The following is a 15093-nucleotide window of genomic DNA, read 5'->3' as shown; positions in this document are numbered from 1 at the left end:
TGCATGCATATTATGAATTATATAAATTAGTAATTGATGCATATATATATATATATATATGAAATGGTGTTGTGGACGCACAGGTGAGTATTAGGTGAGTTTTATGGTATTCATATGATTTATTGTAATGTGAATTGTGTTGAGAGTTCATAACCTGCACCCCTGGTGTTAGTGCTTATAATATTTACCTCACCGCACGCTCACCTTGGATCCAAGTAGGTGCATGTCGTATAGACCATGAGAGGGTTCCGACATGCTAGTCATATAGATCACTAGAGGTGGTTCCGACTGGTAGGTGACCTTAGATTATGTGCACAGATGATTGATGAGAGAAGCACTAGAGCATATTATTACACCATTCTTGTTGTACAGACTACTTCAGGTAGTTCGGACTTATGTGCAGAGTAGTGCCGTACAGGTCACCGTGGTGACTCCGGTTGGTTTGGATATTGAGCTATGGAATTAACCGTACAGGACCAACTGCAAGGTCTCCGGTTGATTCCGTATTTCACCTGTTATATTGATGCATCCGTATTTCACCTGTTATAAAGAATTGTGATTTGAGATATATGAAGATTATATGCATATTATGTTATTTTCTGGGAAAGTATACAGGTTTTACAGCGAGGCGTTAGAAATGTTTTAATTGAAATGTCTTCAAAAAGCTTTGTTTTACTGACCCACTAAATTTTTTTTTGCGCCCCTCCAGGTTCTAGTTAGCAGCGTTGGTGGCCCACAAGGATTCCCACGGCATTCTGACAGACTACTCATGTAGGACCCACCTTCGGGTGTTATAATTCAGTAATGTACCTACTTGACTGCACCTAGTATTTAGGCTCTGAATATGTGTGTTTCACACTTAAACTTGCTCTAGCAGCGTTACTTGTTATTATTGCTAGTATTTGGTTTTTATTTATTTGTATTTCTCTTATCTATTGCTTCCGCGTCGCACTTTTGGTTACGTCACGCCCACGTGACGGCCAGCACGCCTTGATTCTAGGATCGGGGTGTCTCAGTTTGGTATCAGAGCCTAGGTTGCAGTCCTGTATAAATTGTTAATGCTCTAATGATCTTTTGATTGTCTTCTGTCAGAACTATGTCGCCTCGTAGGGAATAACGCCGTGCTTCTGAGCCTAGTTTCCCTGATATAACTCAATTAGGGGAAGCGATGACCCATGCCTTTCAGAATGCAATCCGTCCTCCTCCTCCTCCGATGACACCCTTGGAGACTATGTATAATCTGAAATTGGACCGTTTCATGGGTAATGAAGGTCATGAAGGGGCAGAAAAGTGGCTAGACCTTATTGAGAAGACTTTTCAGGTGATGTAGAGTCAAGGGAATCTTCCTGCTAATAGATGGGTTGAGACCACTACTTGGTTTTTAGGACGAGAGCCAGCCGTTTGGTGGGTAAATCAGACTCAGTTTATGTCCCCTGAGATGGCAGCTGACTGTGAAGTATTCAAAGAAAATTTTAAGAAAAGATTTGTCCCTCCGGAGTACATTGATCGTAAGAAGCGGGAGTTCACTCAATTGAAGCAAAAGAATATGTCGAGGCATGAGTATTACAGGAAGTTTATAGACTTGTCTCATTATGACCCTGATACCCTGATATAGACTTGTTTCATTATGACCCTATCCAACACTTGACAAAGAAAAGCCGAATGCTTTAGTTTCCGGACTTGGTACAACAATCCTAAAGATTGTCTTAAATGGATTGTATATGTACCTAAGTAGTCTCATCCTCACAATCTTCCTATTGATAATGTATCATTGGAAGAACATGTTATATAAAGTCTATCATGAAAAGGACAACACAAACAACCAATGCTTATTCCTTCGTTATATGAACAAAGGAACTTACGAAGATTAGCATAATGACAAGGACACTTTTAGTGTTATTAGTTCTTCACTTACAAATCGTTGTAGGAAGAAATAAGAGTTGCTTTGAACAACCCTTAGTCAATGCAAACACTAATGCTTGTTTCTTTGTTAAATGAACAAAGAACTTGAGAAGAAAGCACAAAGGCATGGACACTTTATGTGCCATGATTCTTCACTTACAAATTGTTGTATGAAGAAATGAGAGTTGCCTTGAACAACTCTTGAAAGTTTGTAACTATGTTTAGAACATAATGGTTGGTTGACAAAAATAGTACATCAACATGGACTTATGATGATTTTGAATCATTGAGTGTTAAAGTGTTAAACCACTTAACGAGACGGAAACTAGGCTAGGACTTCACCTTTATGTCCCTATCCTAATGGTTCACTAAGTTTATTGTAAACTATGTAGTGAACAATAAACACATGCTCTCCAAAAATTTTGATGTGTATAACTCAATTGAAATAAGTTTCAAGAGTGATAGTGGGAGTTTAGGGACTATGACTATTGTAGTCAAAGGAAAAGTCAAATGAAGAAAGCGAAATAAACTCCAAGGGAACAAACTTTCTTTATGAAAGGATGGACATTGGAAGGGGTATTTGCAAGAAATGTCTTGCAAGTGTCAAGAACACACCTTTCGAAGGTGTTGTAAATTGTTCTTGAATAGTTCAAAACAGTTGGTTCTTCTACTTGAATGCTTGATTCCGGATTAGTAACTATGATTTATAATCGTTGTAAAAGTGTGACTAATAAGAAGTAGAAGATATATGAGAGAAGAAAAAGGTGCTTCACATTCGGAACGTGAATAAAATAAAGATCTCTGCGAAAGCAGATAGTACTTACTTCCTTATATGAACTACCAAAGAAATTGGAAAAACCAAAGATTGTCTTTACATTACAATTTCAAGGAATTTAATTCCGTCACTATAGTAGAGATGGATGAATGTTTTGTTTGACAAAACATTGTTCTTTATTAATCAATGATTGGATTATAGTAATCTAATTGATTGTCTCTATAGTAGAGATGATATGGTAGTGTTAACTATTTAGAATATAAAGATGCTTAAAACCCAAAAGGTTGCAAGGTAGTGACTAATCCCAACTAAGTTGTGATACCTCTAAATCATAAATTACGAGTTGGTCATAGATGGATGCTTTGGATCGTTAGATCCGGATCCAATACCTTCTTGTTAAAATTGTATAGAGGTGAAATGTTCGAATCTTTATTCTTTTGGAAAGAAGAAAGAATCACAAAGTTGTTTAGGTTAATTCACTTAGATGTTAGTGGCACTTGTCCACAACATAATACTACTCATGTTATATGACATTCACCGAAGATCACTCTCGGTTGGACTATAGTTTATTTTGAATAAACACAAATCCGAATACTTTGCAAAATGTTTCAAAGAATTCAAGTAATGTAAGTTGATGAGTAAGACGTCTAAAGTATTTACCTCCTTAGATTTGATCCAAGATAAGGTAACACTTTAGAACAGTTTCCTTGAAAGATATCAAGGAAATAAGCATCATAAGATAATAGATTTCTACATAAGGAGAAGAACGAACTTAAATAAGATTTAGTTCATTGGATGTTATCTATTACCCATATATAGGATATATACTTCTAAAACAATATGATTGTCAATTAGAAGATCTTCCAAATTTTTCATGACTCCATAAGATGTAGTTGGAAAGAAAGACAAATCTTAAGCATGTTAAGATTTGGGGTTGTGAGCTAATAAGCAATATTTGTTTGATAACAATCTTGTGGGATATCCTTAAATTAACTTTTGGATATCGCTTCTATAAACCAACTAACAAATGTTGTTTTGTTGGGTAGTTCATTATAATCCTACCATAGGATTTGCCTAAGATAAAGCAAATGAACGAGAGATAGAACTCAAAGAATGGGTTCTTTGAGAGATAAGATGATAACTAACAAATATAACAACCTAGTTCCTATACCACAAGCTCCAAGGTAGTCGAGGAGGATTTATAAACCGTCTCAGTTGAATGGTTTGAACTTTATGACTATGTCATAGAGTTGCACCTCTTAATTCGAAAGAAATAAGAATGAAAATCCTTATGACTACATTGAGTGTATATATATGATATATACTCAAGGAAATGGTAAAGTATCATTTGACCCGAAATAATGAAACCTTCATAAGCTAATTGGTAGCTTAAGGTGACTACAATCAAAGAGAATGGTTGACTTTGAAGAAACCATCTTTGAGATAGTCTTGGTTTCAATTAATTCGAAGATTGCTAGCTACAACTAAATGGTGATTCAAATGTTTGGACATAATATGGGTTTCCGAAACCATTATTAAGATAGTCTTGATAATATATGTCTAAAACTATAAATCACAAGACATGTAAGTTGTAGAGATCCAACCATCATGAATCTTAGCAAGCTAGTGGGAGCTATAAGCATCTTATGAGAAAAGGATCAAATCGTTTGATTTCTCATAAAGATGTAAATGAATCTTTTGTTTACTAGGTTTACAAAAGATTAGTGGGAGTTAATCATGTTCCTAAAATTTAAATATATGATATATTAATTTTGGAAAAGAAAAGAATACTTCTTCGTTAAAGTTATGACTTTGAAACATTATATGAAGATAGAATGTATATGGGAGATATAGTCTATATACATGGGATGGAAATCTATAATGATATATTTCTTGATATAATTGGATTATATCAATCCCTAATAATAGACAATAGATGCTAGGAAGTTTCTCATATGATGATAAACTTCAATTAGAAGGACAACTCTAGTGAGACTAAGAAGTTGCTCTTCTCAAAGAGAACGTACTCTTTGACTCCCAAAGAAATAATGCGTAAATAGAATCCTTTATGCGTATGCATAAAGGGGATTTATGTATTTCATATTGTATGAAAAACATTGATATGAGTTGTACCTAGAACGGTACAAGACGATATCAGTGCAAGCCCAAGATCAGAACCATGGCAACTGTCAAGTGAGTTCTTAAGTATTTAAGAAATACTAAAGGATAAATTCCTCAAAGATCGAGGAAGAATTAGAGTAACGTAAAGGAAGCGTAAATGTATTAGATTATGAATCGAATCCATCATTAGATGTTTCTTCATTATGAATGAAGAGATAATCAGATATCTCTTTATTATGACTAAAGAGATATTTGGATGGAAACATTAAAGTAAAGACTTTAGTGTGTTCCATTATGTATGCAAAATATATTGCCATATAGAAGTTTACAACAATGTTGTTTGGATGGGAAAGTTCATTTATGAACTCTCTATTCGGTTCCAACCAGAAAGTGTATCTAGTGTACTGACACTATGACACTAATGGGGCGATAGCTCAAGCCAGGGAATCAAGGTCTCATCAAGGTCCGAACTCAAATGAGAGAACCACATGATTTAGAATCATGTATAATGGTGACGTCGTTATTCTCAAGGTTGCTTCTATGGATAACATATAGATATCCATTGTCTAGGCCTACTATTCAGCCATTTATGAAATGACTACAGAAGAGGTATCATCACTGATGATCAAGCTGATTGGCTCTAGTGCAAGTGGGAGATTGTTGGAAATGTGCCCTAAAGCCAATCATATGATGATACTTTACGGACATTTCACATGTTAAACTAATCTAGTTTAAATATAAAGGGCAAATATTATTGTTTAAGCCGTCTCATATAAATGTTATATGCTTAAACGATAAGTCCAAGGAATATGTGATTGGGAGAATACGATCTAAAGAAGTTAGATTCATGAGACCATTCTTTCGTAGACACATCCTAAACGTTCCTGATCATAGGATTGCCAATTGGGCATTGACAGTCCGTTAAGATCAGTACGTCTTGTGTCTTCTCTCAGGGAGAGTGACTAGTCTCGAGTCATTGGTGTGTGTGACATCAAGACAAGTACGTAGGTGCTCAGTAGAGAATGAGTTCACTGAACACGATCAACGAAGAGTTCTCATATTCATGTCACATGAGAACTCATGGTTGAGATAATGCAAAGTAGTCCTTTGACCTGAGGCATCATAGTTGTCTTGTGGTTAAGTCCTTGATCTTTGATTATGTCAAAGTCACTCCATTTGGAGGGTGTCCACGGCATCGTTGGGGTTAAGCCACTTAGCCATGGAGACAAGTGAATGCGCAACAAGGGATCTCTAACCTTCAAACCGTTTGAGGGAGAATACTCTATGATATGATTTAGAACCTCTGGCCAGAGTATGAATGAGATTTAGGAAGTCGTTCCAAATCACATTCAAGGTAATCATATAAGCACACGAATCACATTGGATAGTAGACATGAATAAATAAACTATCAAACCAAACAATGTGATCAAGAGTATTGTATTAGAGAAAGACCGTATTGCATTTGTAATCCTAAACTGAATAGGTTCTCCGCCTCTTCTGATTAGCTTGGGTAACCATCATATGCTGCTAGGTGTCACTCATGGTTTGTGGAAGCCCTAAACGTGTGTAATCACTAAAGAGAGAATTGAAAGTAAGTTTCAATTCACAATCGATGTGAAATGGTTTTAATCGCCCATTGCCTCGCTAAAAGGAAGCTAATGGATCGTACACCGTGTAAGGTGGAGATTGAAGAAACAATGGAGATGAGTAAGAATAATTAAATGGTTTAATTATTTATGGCAAGGATTAATTAATATGTTAATTAATCAAACGAATAAGTTCGTTAAAGACCTCGGGATAGTTTTGGACTTTAAGGCCCAATGGGCTTCGAACGTCAAGCCCATTGACTTAAGTTGTATGACAATTTAATGAATAAAGATTCATAAGGGCCCAAAAGCCCAAATCCCTTAAAGTGGCCGGCCATGTTAGAAGAATGGCGTTTTGGTTCTTTAGGTCACTTATTTGAAGGGACTATATAAAGGACTTTATAGCCAAAATTCATTATGGGTTTCTTTTAGAGAAAATTGGTGAGAACTTGTCTCTCCTTTTCTCTCTAGGAGGCCGGCCCCCTTGGAGGGTGTATCTAGCAATCCCACTACTCCAAGGTCACTCATTCCTTCTCCAATCTCTCCTTGGTGTGGAGACTTAGAGGTTCGCAATTTTGGGAACTTGGAGAAACCTATTCTTCCATCCAAATCCATAGATTTTAGATGCAAGGAATGAAGGCCCTCTCTTTGGGTGATTAGCCTTTGCTTATGCAAAGAGGAATCTACAAAGGTATATATTTCTCAACTCACTTTGATTTGAGTTGAGTCTTGGTTCACCAATCTACTAGGCTTTGAATTTCATGGGTAATGTTTTGTTTTTTAATGCATGCAAGCATGATTCCGCCTTTTAATTGTTAAATGCATGCTATAGATGTTATTCAAATGAACATGTTTTCACAAAATCATCCTTCACTCCAGCACCGATTCAGCAGAATTTTGGATCAGGCAGTTATGGTCAGACGGGTCGTGGTGGTGCTTACCACTATCAGGGTGATGCTGCTCCCTATGCTTTGATAGGAGCATATTTATGCGCCTTAGTTAGCTAGTTCTTATTGAAGGATTATTTTGTGAAAACCTGTTCATTTAAGCAACATCATATAGCATGCAATTAACAATTAAAGGCGGAATCATGCTAGCATGCACTTAAAAACAAAACATTAACCAAGAAATTCAAAGCCTAGTAGATTGGTGAACCATTAATCAACTCAAAACAAAGTGAGTTGAAATTTATACCTTTGAAGATTCCTCTTTGCATAAGCAAAGGCTAATCACCCAAAGAGAGGGCCTTCATTCCTTGCATCTTAAATCTATGGATTTGGATGGAAGAATAGGTTTCTCCTAATTCCCAAAATAGGGAACCTCTAAGTCTCTTCACCAAGGTTAGATTGGAGAAGATATGAGTGACCTTGGAGTAGTAGGATTACTAGATGTACCCCCCAAGGTGGCCGGCCTCTTTAGAGAGAAATGGAGAGACATGTTCTCTCCAATTTTCCCCAAAACAAACCCTAATGAATTTTAGGCTATAAAGTCATATTTATACCTTTATTCATTTGAGTGGCAAACTTGTAATTAAGTCCAAGTTCACTACCCTTAACATCATGGCCGGCCTTGGGGTATTTTTGGGTTGTTTGGGCCTTTGTGAATCATTATTCATTAAGTTGTCATACAACTTAAGTTAATGGGCTTGACGTTCGAAGCCCATTGGGCCTTAAGGTCCAAAACTATCCTGAGGTCTTTAACGAACTTATTCGTTTGATTAATTAACATATTAATTAATCCTTGCCATAAATAAATGATTAAACCATTTAATCGTTCTTACTCATCTCCGTTTAATCTCCAATCTCCACCTCTTATGGTGTGCGATCCATTAGGTTCCTTTTAGCGAGGCAGTGGGCGATTAAAACCATTTTACATCGATTGTGAATTGAAACTTACTTTCAATTCTCCCTTTAGTGATTACACACGTTTAGGGCTTCCACAAACCATGAGTGACACCTAGCAGCATATCATGGTTACCCAAGCTAATCAGAAGAGGTTAGAGAACCTATTCAGTTTGGGATTACAAATGCAATACGGTCTTTCTCTAATCTAATACTCTTGACCACATTGTTTGGTTTGATAGTTTATATGTTCATGTCTACTATCCAATGTGATTCGTGTGCTTATATGATTTCCTTGAATGTGATTTAGAACGACTTTTCTAAATCTCATTCATACTCTGGCCAGAGATTCTAAATCATATCATAGAGTATTCTCCCTCAAACAGTTTGAAGGTTAGAGATCCCTTGTTGCGCATTCACTTGCCTCCATGGCTAAGTGGCTTAACCCCAACGATGCCGTGGACACCCTCCTGATGGAGTGACTTTGACATAATCAAAGATCAAGGACTTAACCACAAGACAACTATGATGCCTCAGGTCAAAGGACTACTTTGCATTATCCCAACCATGAGTTCTCATGTGACATGAGTATGAGAACTCTTCGTCGATCACGTTCAGTGAACTCATTCTCTATTGAGCACCTACGTACTTGTCTTGATGTCACACACACCAATGACTCGAGACTAGTCACTCTCCCTGAGAGAAGACATAGCACGTACCGATCTTGATGGACTGTCAATGCCCAATTGGCAATCCTATGATCAGGAACATTTAGGATGTGTCTACGAAAGAATGGTCTCATGAATCTAACTTCATTAGATTACATTCTCCCAATCACATATTCCTTGGACTTTATCGTTTAAGCATATAACATTTATATGAGACGGCTCAAACAATAATATTTGCCCTTTATATTAAACTAGATTAGTTTAACATGTGAAATGTACGTAAAGTATCATCATATGATTGGCTTTAGGGCACATTTCCAACACTTATGCATTTCCATGGTGTTTTCTTAGTTAAAGTAGTCTTTTAAGCTAGTTTTATGTGTTTTCAGGTTTTAAGGCCAAATGATGCCAGAAGATGCATTTTGGAGCTTTTTGGAGCAAAATTGGGCTTGGAATGATTATCACATAATTGGAGCCAAGGTTTGGACGAATTTGAAGACTTGAAGATGATGATTCCTACTTGAACAAGGTTTCCTAGTTGAAGTAGGAAAGTGCTTACATGAAGGAGGATTCCTAATCGACGAAGGATTCCTAATCAACGAAGGATTCCTAATTGAAGATGGATTCCTAATCACATGAGGATTCCTAGAAGAACAAGGATTCCTCCTCCAATAAGGATTCCTACTTGAAGTAGGAAAGTTAAGCCAAGATTTCCTACTTTGGTTTGATTTTTCCTAATTGTCCCTAAAAGTTCCAGCAATTATGAAGACTTTCTAAGCATTTTAGGACACAAAACAAAAGCCTAGAACCCTTTTGAACCCTTGCCGCACCCCTCTTTGAATTTCCTCTTCCTTATTTCCTGTTTTTATGCTTTAAAACACCTTCCTTTTGTGTTTTAAACCCTAGCCGAATTTCCCTTGCCCTTTCCTTTAATTTTCTGATTTATTTCCTAATTCTAGAATCCTTAGACTTAATTTCTGATTTCCTAATCAACCTAGGGTTTTAATTTCTGTTTTCCTTTAAATAAACCTCCTTGTTGCAGCCACAAAACATTCCACACACATCCATACAACTCCATTCACGCCAGATTTCATCTCTCACCTCTTGCCGTGCCCATCCTCCACCCAAATCCATATTTTCTGACCCCAAACCCCCCTAGCCGTGCCATACACCCATCCTAGACACTTTTCCACCATTCTCCATCATCTAAAACCATCCCAAACCATCTCCATACCTGGTGCCGCAGCAAGAAGGAAGAAGGAGTGCCCTTGAACGTGCTTGCTAGTCTATTGCAGATTGCTGGAACTTTTAGGTGTAATCTTTCTTATGTTTTCAATGTTTCAATTCAATAAACTTTGTGTTGTGAGTATGAGGAACTAAACCCCCTTAGTTGGGGGGTGATTCGAGACCATGTACATGCTTGCAATATGATTTGATTACATTCAGTTGTTATTTCATAAGTTGTGGATTCAATTCGTTCATCTACTTGATTGATAACTTATTTGTGTATGTTGATTGAGAGTGCACACTTAGTTTTCATGCATGAATATGATGCTAGATTATGAGGGAGTTTCACCTAATAGTTACAATCTTATAATCACAAGTAGTGAAGGTCGCTTGAAAACGATCGCGTTGAATGAATTCTTGGCACGAGTTTCATGCTCATCATAGTAACGAATGCCTCGTCAACACTTATAGTTCTCATTGTGCTTAATGATTCTTGATTGTATCTTTATTGTGCTCATCACGTAAGGAACCTTTGAGGAATGCTTTGAATTGTTGTATGCGCTTTCCCATCCAATTCATTAACTTAAGGAGAACTTGAAGGTTAATTTAAGCGTATCTAATTAACTTGGGGTGTTGAGTTTCATAATTTATTGGAAGAACAACTGAAAATCGTTTTGTTTGCAAGTATGTCATGTGTGGAGAAGAACCTCCTAACTAGCCTTTTATCCATCATTTTCATCCAAAAACGTTTTACAATCTGTTTGTTTTAAAGTTTCTGTTTTGTTTTCAATTTTCGTCCAACACAAATCCCCCTTTATTTTGAAGTCTTAGATTAGTTAGAAGGTGTTTTGATTTGTGTTTCTAAGTGTTTTGATTCAAGTTTTCACCCAAATTCGTCCAAGTTCTTGTAGGTTCTCAAAACTGCCCATAAAGTGGTTTTTAGGCAGTTTTGAGTCATTAGGTTGCTGTTTTGAGTTTTAGGTTTGTTTAAGTGTTTTAACCTTTAGTTTTGCATTCTTTGAGTCTAGTTTAGTGTTTTAAACTTTGTTTTTGAGTTTTTAAGTCAGTTTCCAAGTGTTTAGCAATCCCTCCTAATCCCCGGTCCAGAACGATCCCTACTTACATACTTTACTACAATTGTCAAAAGAGGGTTTAATTTGTGTGCTTAATATATTTCGCATCAAATTTTTGGCGCCGTTGCCGGGGATTAGCAAATTTGCTAATCCCTTGGATTGTCTTTTGTTTCTGTTTCTTTTATTTCACTTTGTTTCTGATTTTGTTTAAGTTCCTGACCTAATTTTGTTTCTTGTTTCTTAGGTACTAGTTTATGACTAGAAGCTCTCAAACGGTTCGTGCAAACATCTTGGACTTTGACGACGACTTTGAGAGGAATTTGAGAAGAGCGAGAAACCAGCAAGAACACAATCCACCCAATTCCGAATCTGACCTTGAAGAAAACGTACAAGAAGAGGAGGAGGCCACGGCAGGGATATTTGAAGAGGATCAAGGCATGGCGGTGGACAACCGTACACTCAAGGAGCTCTCGGCCTCTGATCGGATCATATTTATATATATTTTTACTTTAAATTCACTCGTCTTTTCTTGGTTAGTTCCTTATATTTTTGAGCTATTTACGTTATTTTTGTGTTTATAGGATTTGTTATGCAAAGAAAATAAAAATAGAACAAGTGAAATTTTATGTAATAAATTCGTCAAAAGCAAATTTAAATTACAATATTGCTAACCCATTGTGACGCTAAATGATAAACCAATATTTAAACTATATATTTCATCATTTTATATTTCTTTTCTTGTCTAATTTAGTTGGAAGCTTTAAGTATTTATGATACTTTTGATATATTGTGTTTGTAGGAGTAACATGATCGAAAGAACTTATTTTTCTGCTATATGGGGCTGCTAGAAACTAAATGAAAATAAAAGGAGACAGCTAAGGGGAATAAAAGAAAGCTGCCTTTGCAGCTGGTGAGAAAAGAAGAAGTAGAAAATAAACGGACTGGTCAGCGGGGAAGAAAGGGAAAAGCACTGAGCAATTAAAGAAAGAGTAGTGGATATAGACAAAATGAAGAGGGAGAGTAGGTGAGAAAGGCAGAAAGAATAAAAAAACAGCTGCCTTTGGCAGCTGGCGTGGATGACAGAAAATGGAAAAATAAAAAGATGGAAAGAGAGACACGTGAGGGAGTCAGAAACGGAAAGAAGGGGAATAAAGAGAGGGACTGCCTTTGCAGCAGAGAGGGAGGAGACTGAAAAAGGACTGAGGGCAGAACCAGCGTGGGAAAGCAGGAGGGCTGCCCTTGGGCAGCGTGGGCAATAGGGAGAAAGACGCGAGACGCAAGGGGGAGAATTGAATAAAAAGAGGACGGACAAGAGGGAGCGGGAGAATAGGCGCTGCCTTTGGCAGCGAGAAAGGTCAGAGCCTTGCAGCGCAGGTCAGAAGGCAAGGGCAGTGAGAGGTTACCGAGGGAAAAGCCAGTGAGAGAAGCTGCACAGAAAACTGTGCGGAGAAGGGAGACTGACGGGCACAGTGAGAAGAAAATTAGAGGCTTCACTCCATTTTTCTCGGTTAAATCTTTCCAACTTATGTTTACTTTTGGTTTAATTTGAGCATAATGTGTAGCTAAATTTATTTTGGCTAGAGGTTAATTCAAAGCCATGATTATATTTGTAATATAAAATGATTTCCAGTTGCTTTTCGATAAGCTATGAATACTCAACGCCCCAAATTAACCGTGAATTACACTAATTAACCCTCAGTTTTTCCACAAGTTATTGGGTTGGATGATTGCATACGACAACCCAAAACATTCCCTACAAGTTCCCTACATGAGTTGCATAATGGAGATACAAGCAAGAATCATTAAGTTCTATGAAAAACATAAGCATTGACGAGACACTCGTTACTATGATTTGCATGAAACTTATGCCAAGAATTTACTTAACGTGATTGTGACTAGCAACCTTCACTACTTATGAATATAAGTTCATAACGATTAGGTGAAACTCCCTTACATTCTAGCGTCAAATTCATGCATGAAAATTAAGCATGCACTCTCAACCAACATACACAAATCAGTTTTTATACGAACGGATAAGTAAATTGAATTCACAACTTATGAATCACAACTGGATGTAATCAATTCATATTACAAATATAATCATGGCTTTGAATTAACCTCTAGCCAAAATAAATTTAGCTACACATTATGCTCAAATTAAACCAAAAGTAAACATAAGTTGGAAAGATTTAACCGAGAGAAATGGAGTGAAGCCTCTAATTTTCTTCTCACTGTGCCCGTCAGTCTCCCTTCTCCGCACAGTTTTCTGTGCAGCTTCTCTCACTGGCTTTTCCCCCGGTAACCTCTCACTGCCCTTGCCTTCTGACCTGCGCTGCAAGGCTCTGACCTTTCTCGCTGCCAAAGGCAGCGCCTATTCTCCCGCTCCCTCTTGTCCGTCCTCTTTTTATTTAATTCTCCCCCTTGCGTCTCGCGTCTTTCTCCCTATTGCCCACGCTGCCCAAGGGCAGCCCTCCTGCTTTCCCACGCTGGTTCTGCCCTCAGTCCTTTTTCAGTCTCCTCCCTCTCTGCTGCAAAGGCAGTCCCTCTCTTTATTCCCCTTCTTTCCGTTTCTGACTCCCTCACGTGTCTCTCTTTCCATCTTTTTATTTTTCCATTTTCTGTCATCCACGCCAGCTGCCAAAGGCAGCTGTTTTTTTATTCTTTCTGCCTTTCTCACCTACTCTCCCTCTTCATTTTGTCTATATCCACTACTCTTTCTTTAATTGCTCAGTGCTTTTCCCTTTCTTCCCCGCTGACCAGTCCGTTTATTTTCTACTTCTTCTTTTCTCGCCAGCTGCAAAGGCAGCTTTCTTTTATTCCCCTTAGCTGTCTCCTTTTATTTTCATTTAGTTTCTAGCAGCCCCATATAGCAGAAAAATAAGTTCTTTCGATCATGTTACTCCTACAAACACAATATATCAAAAGTATCATAAATACTTAAAGCTTCCAACTAAATTAGACAAGAAAAGAAATATAAAATGATGAAATATATAGTTTAAATATTGGTTTATCATTTAGCGTCACAATGGGTTAGCAATATTGTAATTTAAATTTGCTTTTGACGAATTTATTACATAAAATTTCACTTGTTCTATTTTTATTTTCTTTGCATAACAAATCCTATAAACACAAAAATAACGTAAATAGCTCAAAAATATAAGGAACTAACCAAGAAAAGACGAGTGAATTTAAAGTAAAAATATATATAAATATGATCCGATCAAATACCCCCACACTTAACTTTTGCTAGTCCTCGAGCAAAACAAAGAAAACAAGAACAAGAAGTAACAAGAAAAAACATTAGCTTCCCCCTATGTGACCCTCATAGAATTTCATTCAAGAAAACAAATCATCAAGAACCATAGCTAGCATCAAGGAACTAATCCAAGTTCATCTTCCTTATTCAAATATTAGCAGTAATCTTTAAATCATCCTTGAAGTGTAGTGTGTGAGATAGCCATGCTAATGCAATTTCAAGTTTTTGTTTTTAAAATCATCATATGCAAACTAGCAACCTTCTCACGGGATATACACTCAATCACACATGTGTTTAGTTTTAATGTGTTTCGCTCAAAGAAACAAATGTGAAATTTCTACCATAAGCTTGCATAAAGATCACTTCTCCACAATCATAATTGCAAAACTTAAATCAAGAGGACTTTTATTGGATGTAATGAGGCTTAGGTATAGGGTTATTGAAACGAAAGAATAGGAAAACACAAGTTCCAAGCTACATTGCAAGCAATTCTTTTGTTTAGATTTATAAGAACTCAAGCTCTCCAACGATTCTTCTGATACCTCCAATCACACCCTTAAACTGAAACTTTAAAAACTTTTTATTTTCTTTGTATACAATCTTTCTTTTTTTTTTTTTTTTTTTTTTTTAAATACAAACATGA

Source organism: Malus domestica, chromosome 08, assembly GCF_042453785.1.
Source record: "Malus domestica chromosome 08, GDT2T_hap1".
NCBI lineage: Eukaryota > Viridiplantae > Streptophyta > Magnoliopsida > Rosales > Rosaceae > Malus > Malus domestica.
The sequence above is the reverse complement of the archived record's forward strand: the minus strand, read 5'-3'. Positions refer to the sequence as shown.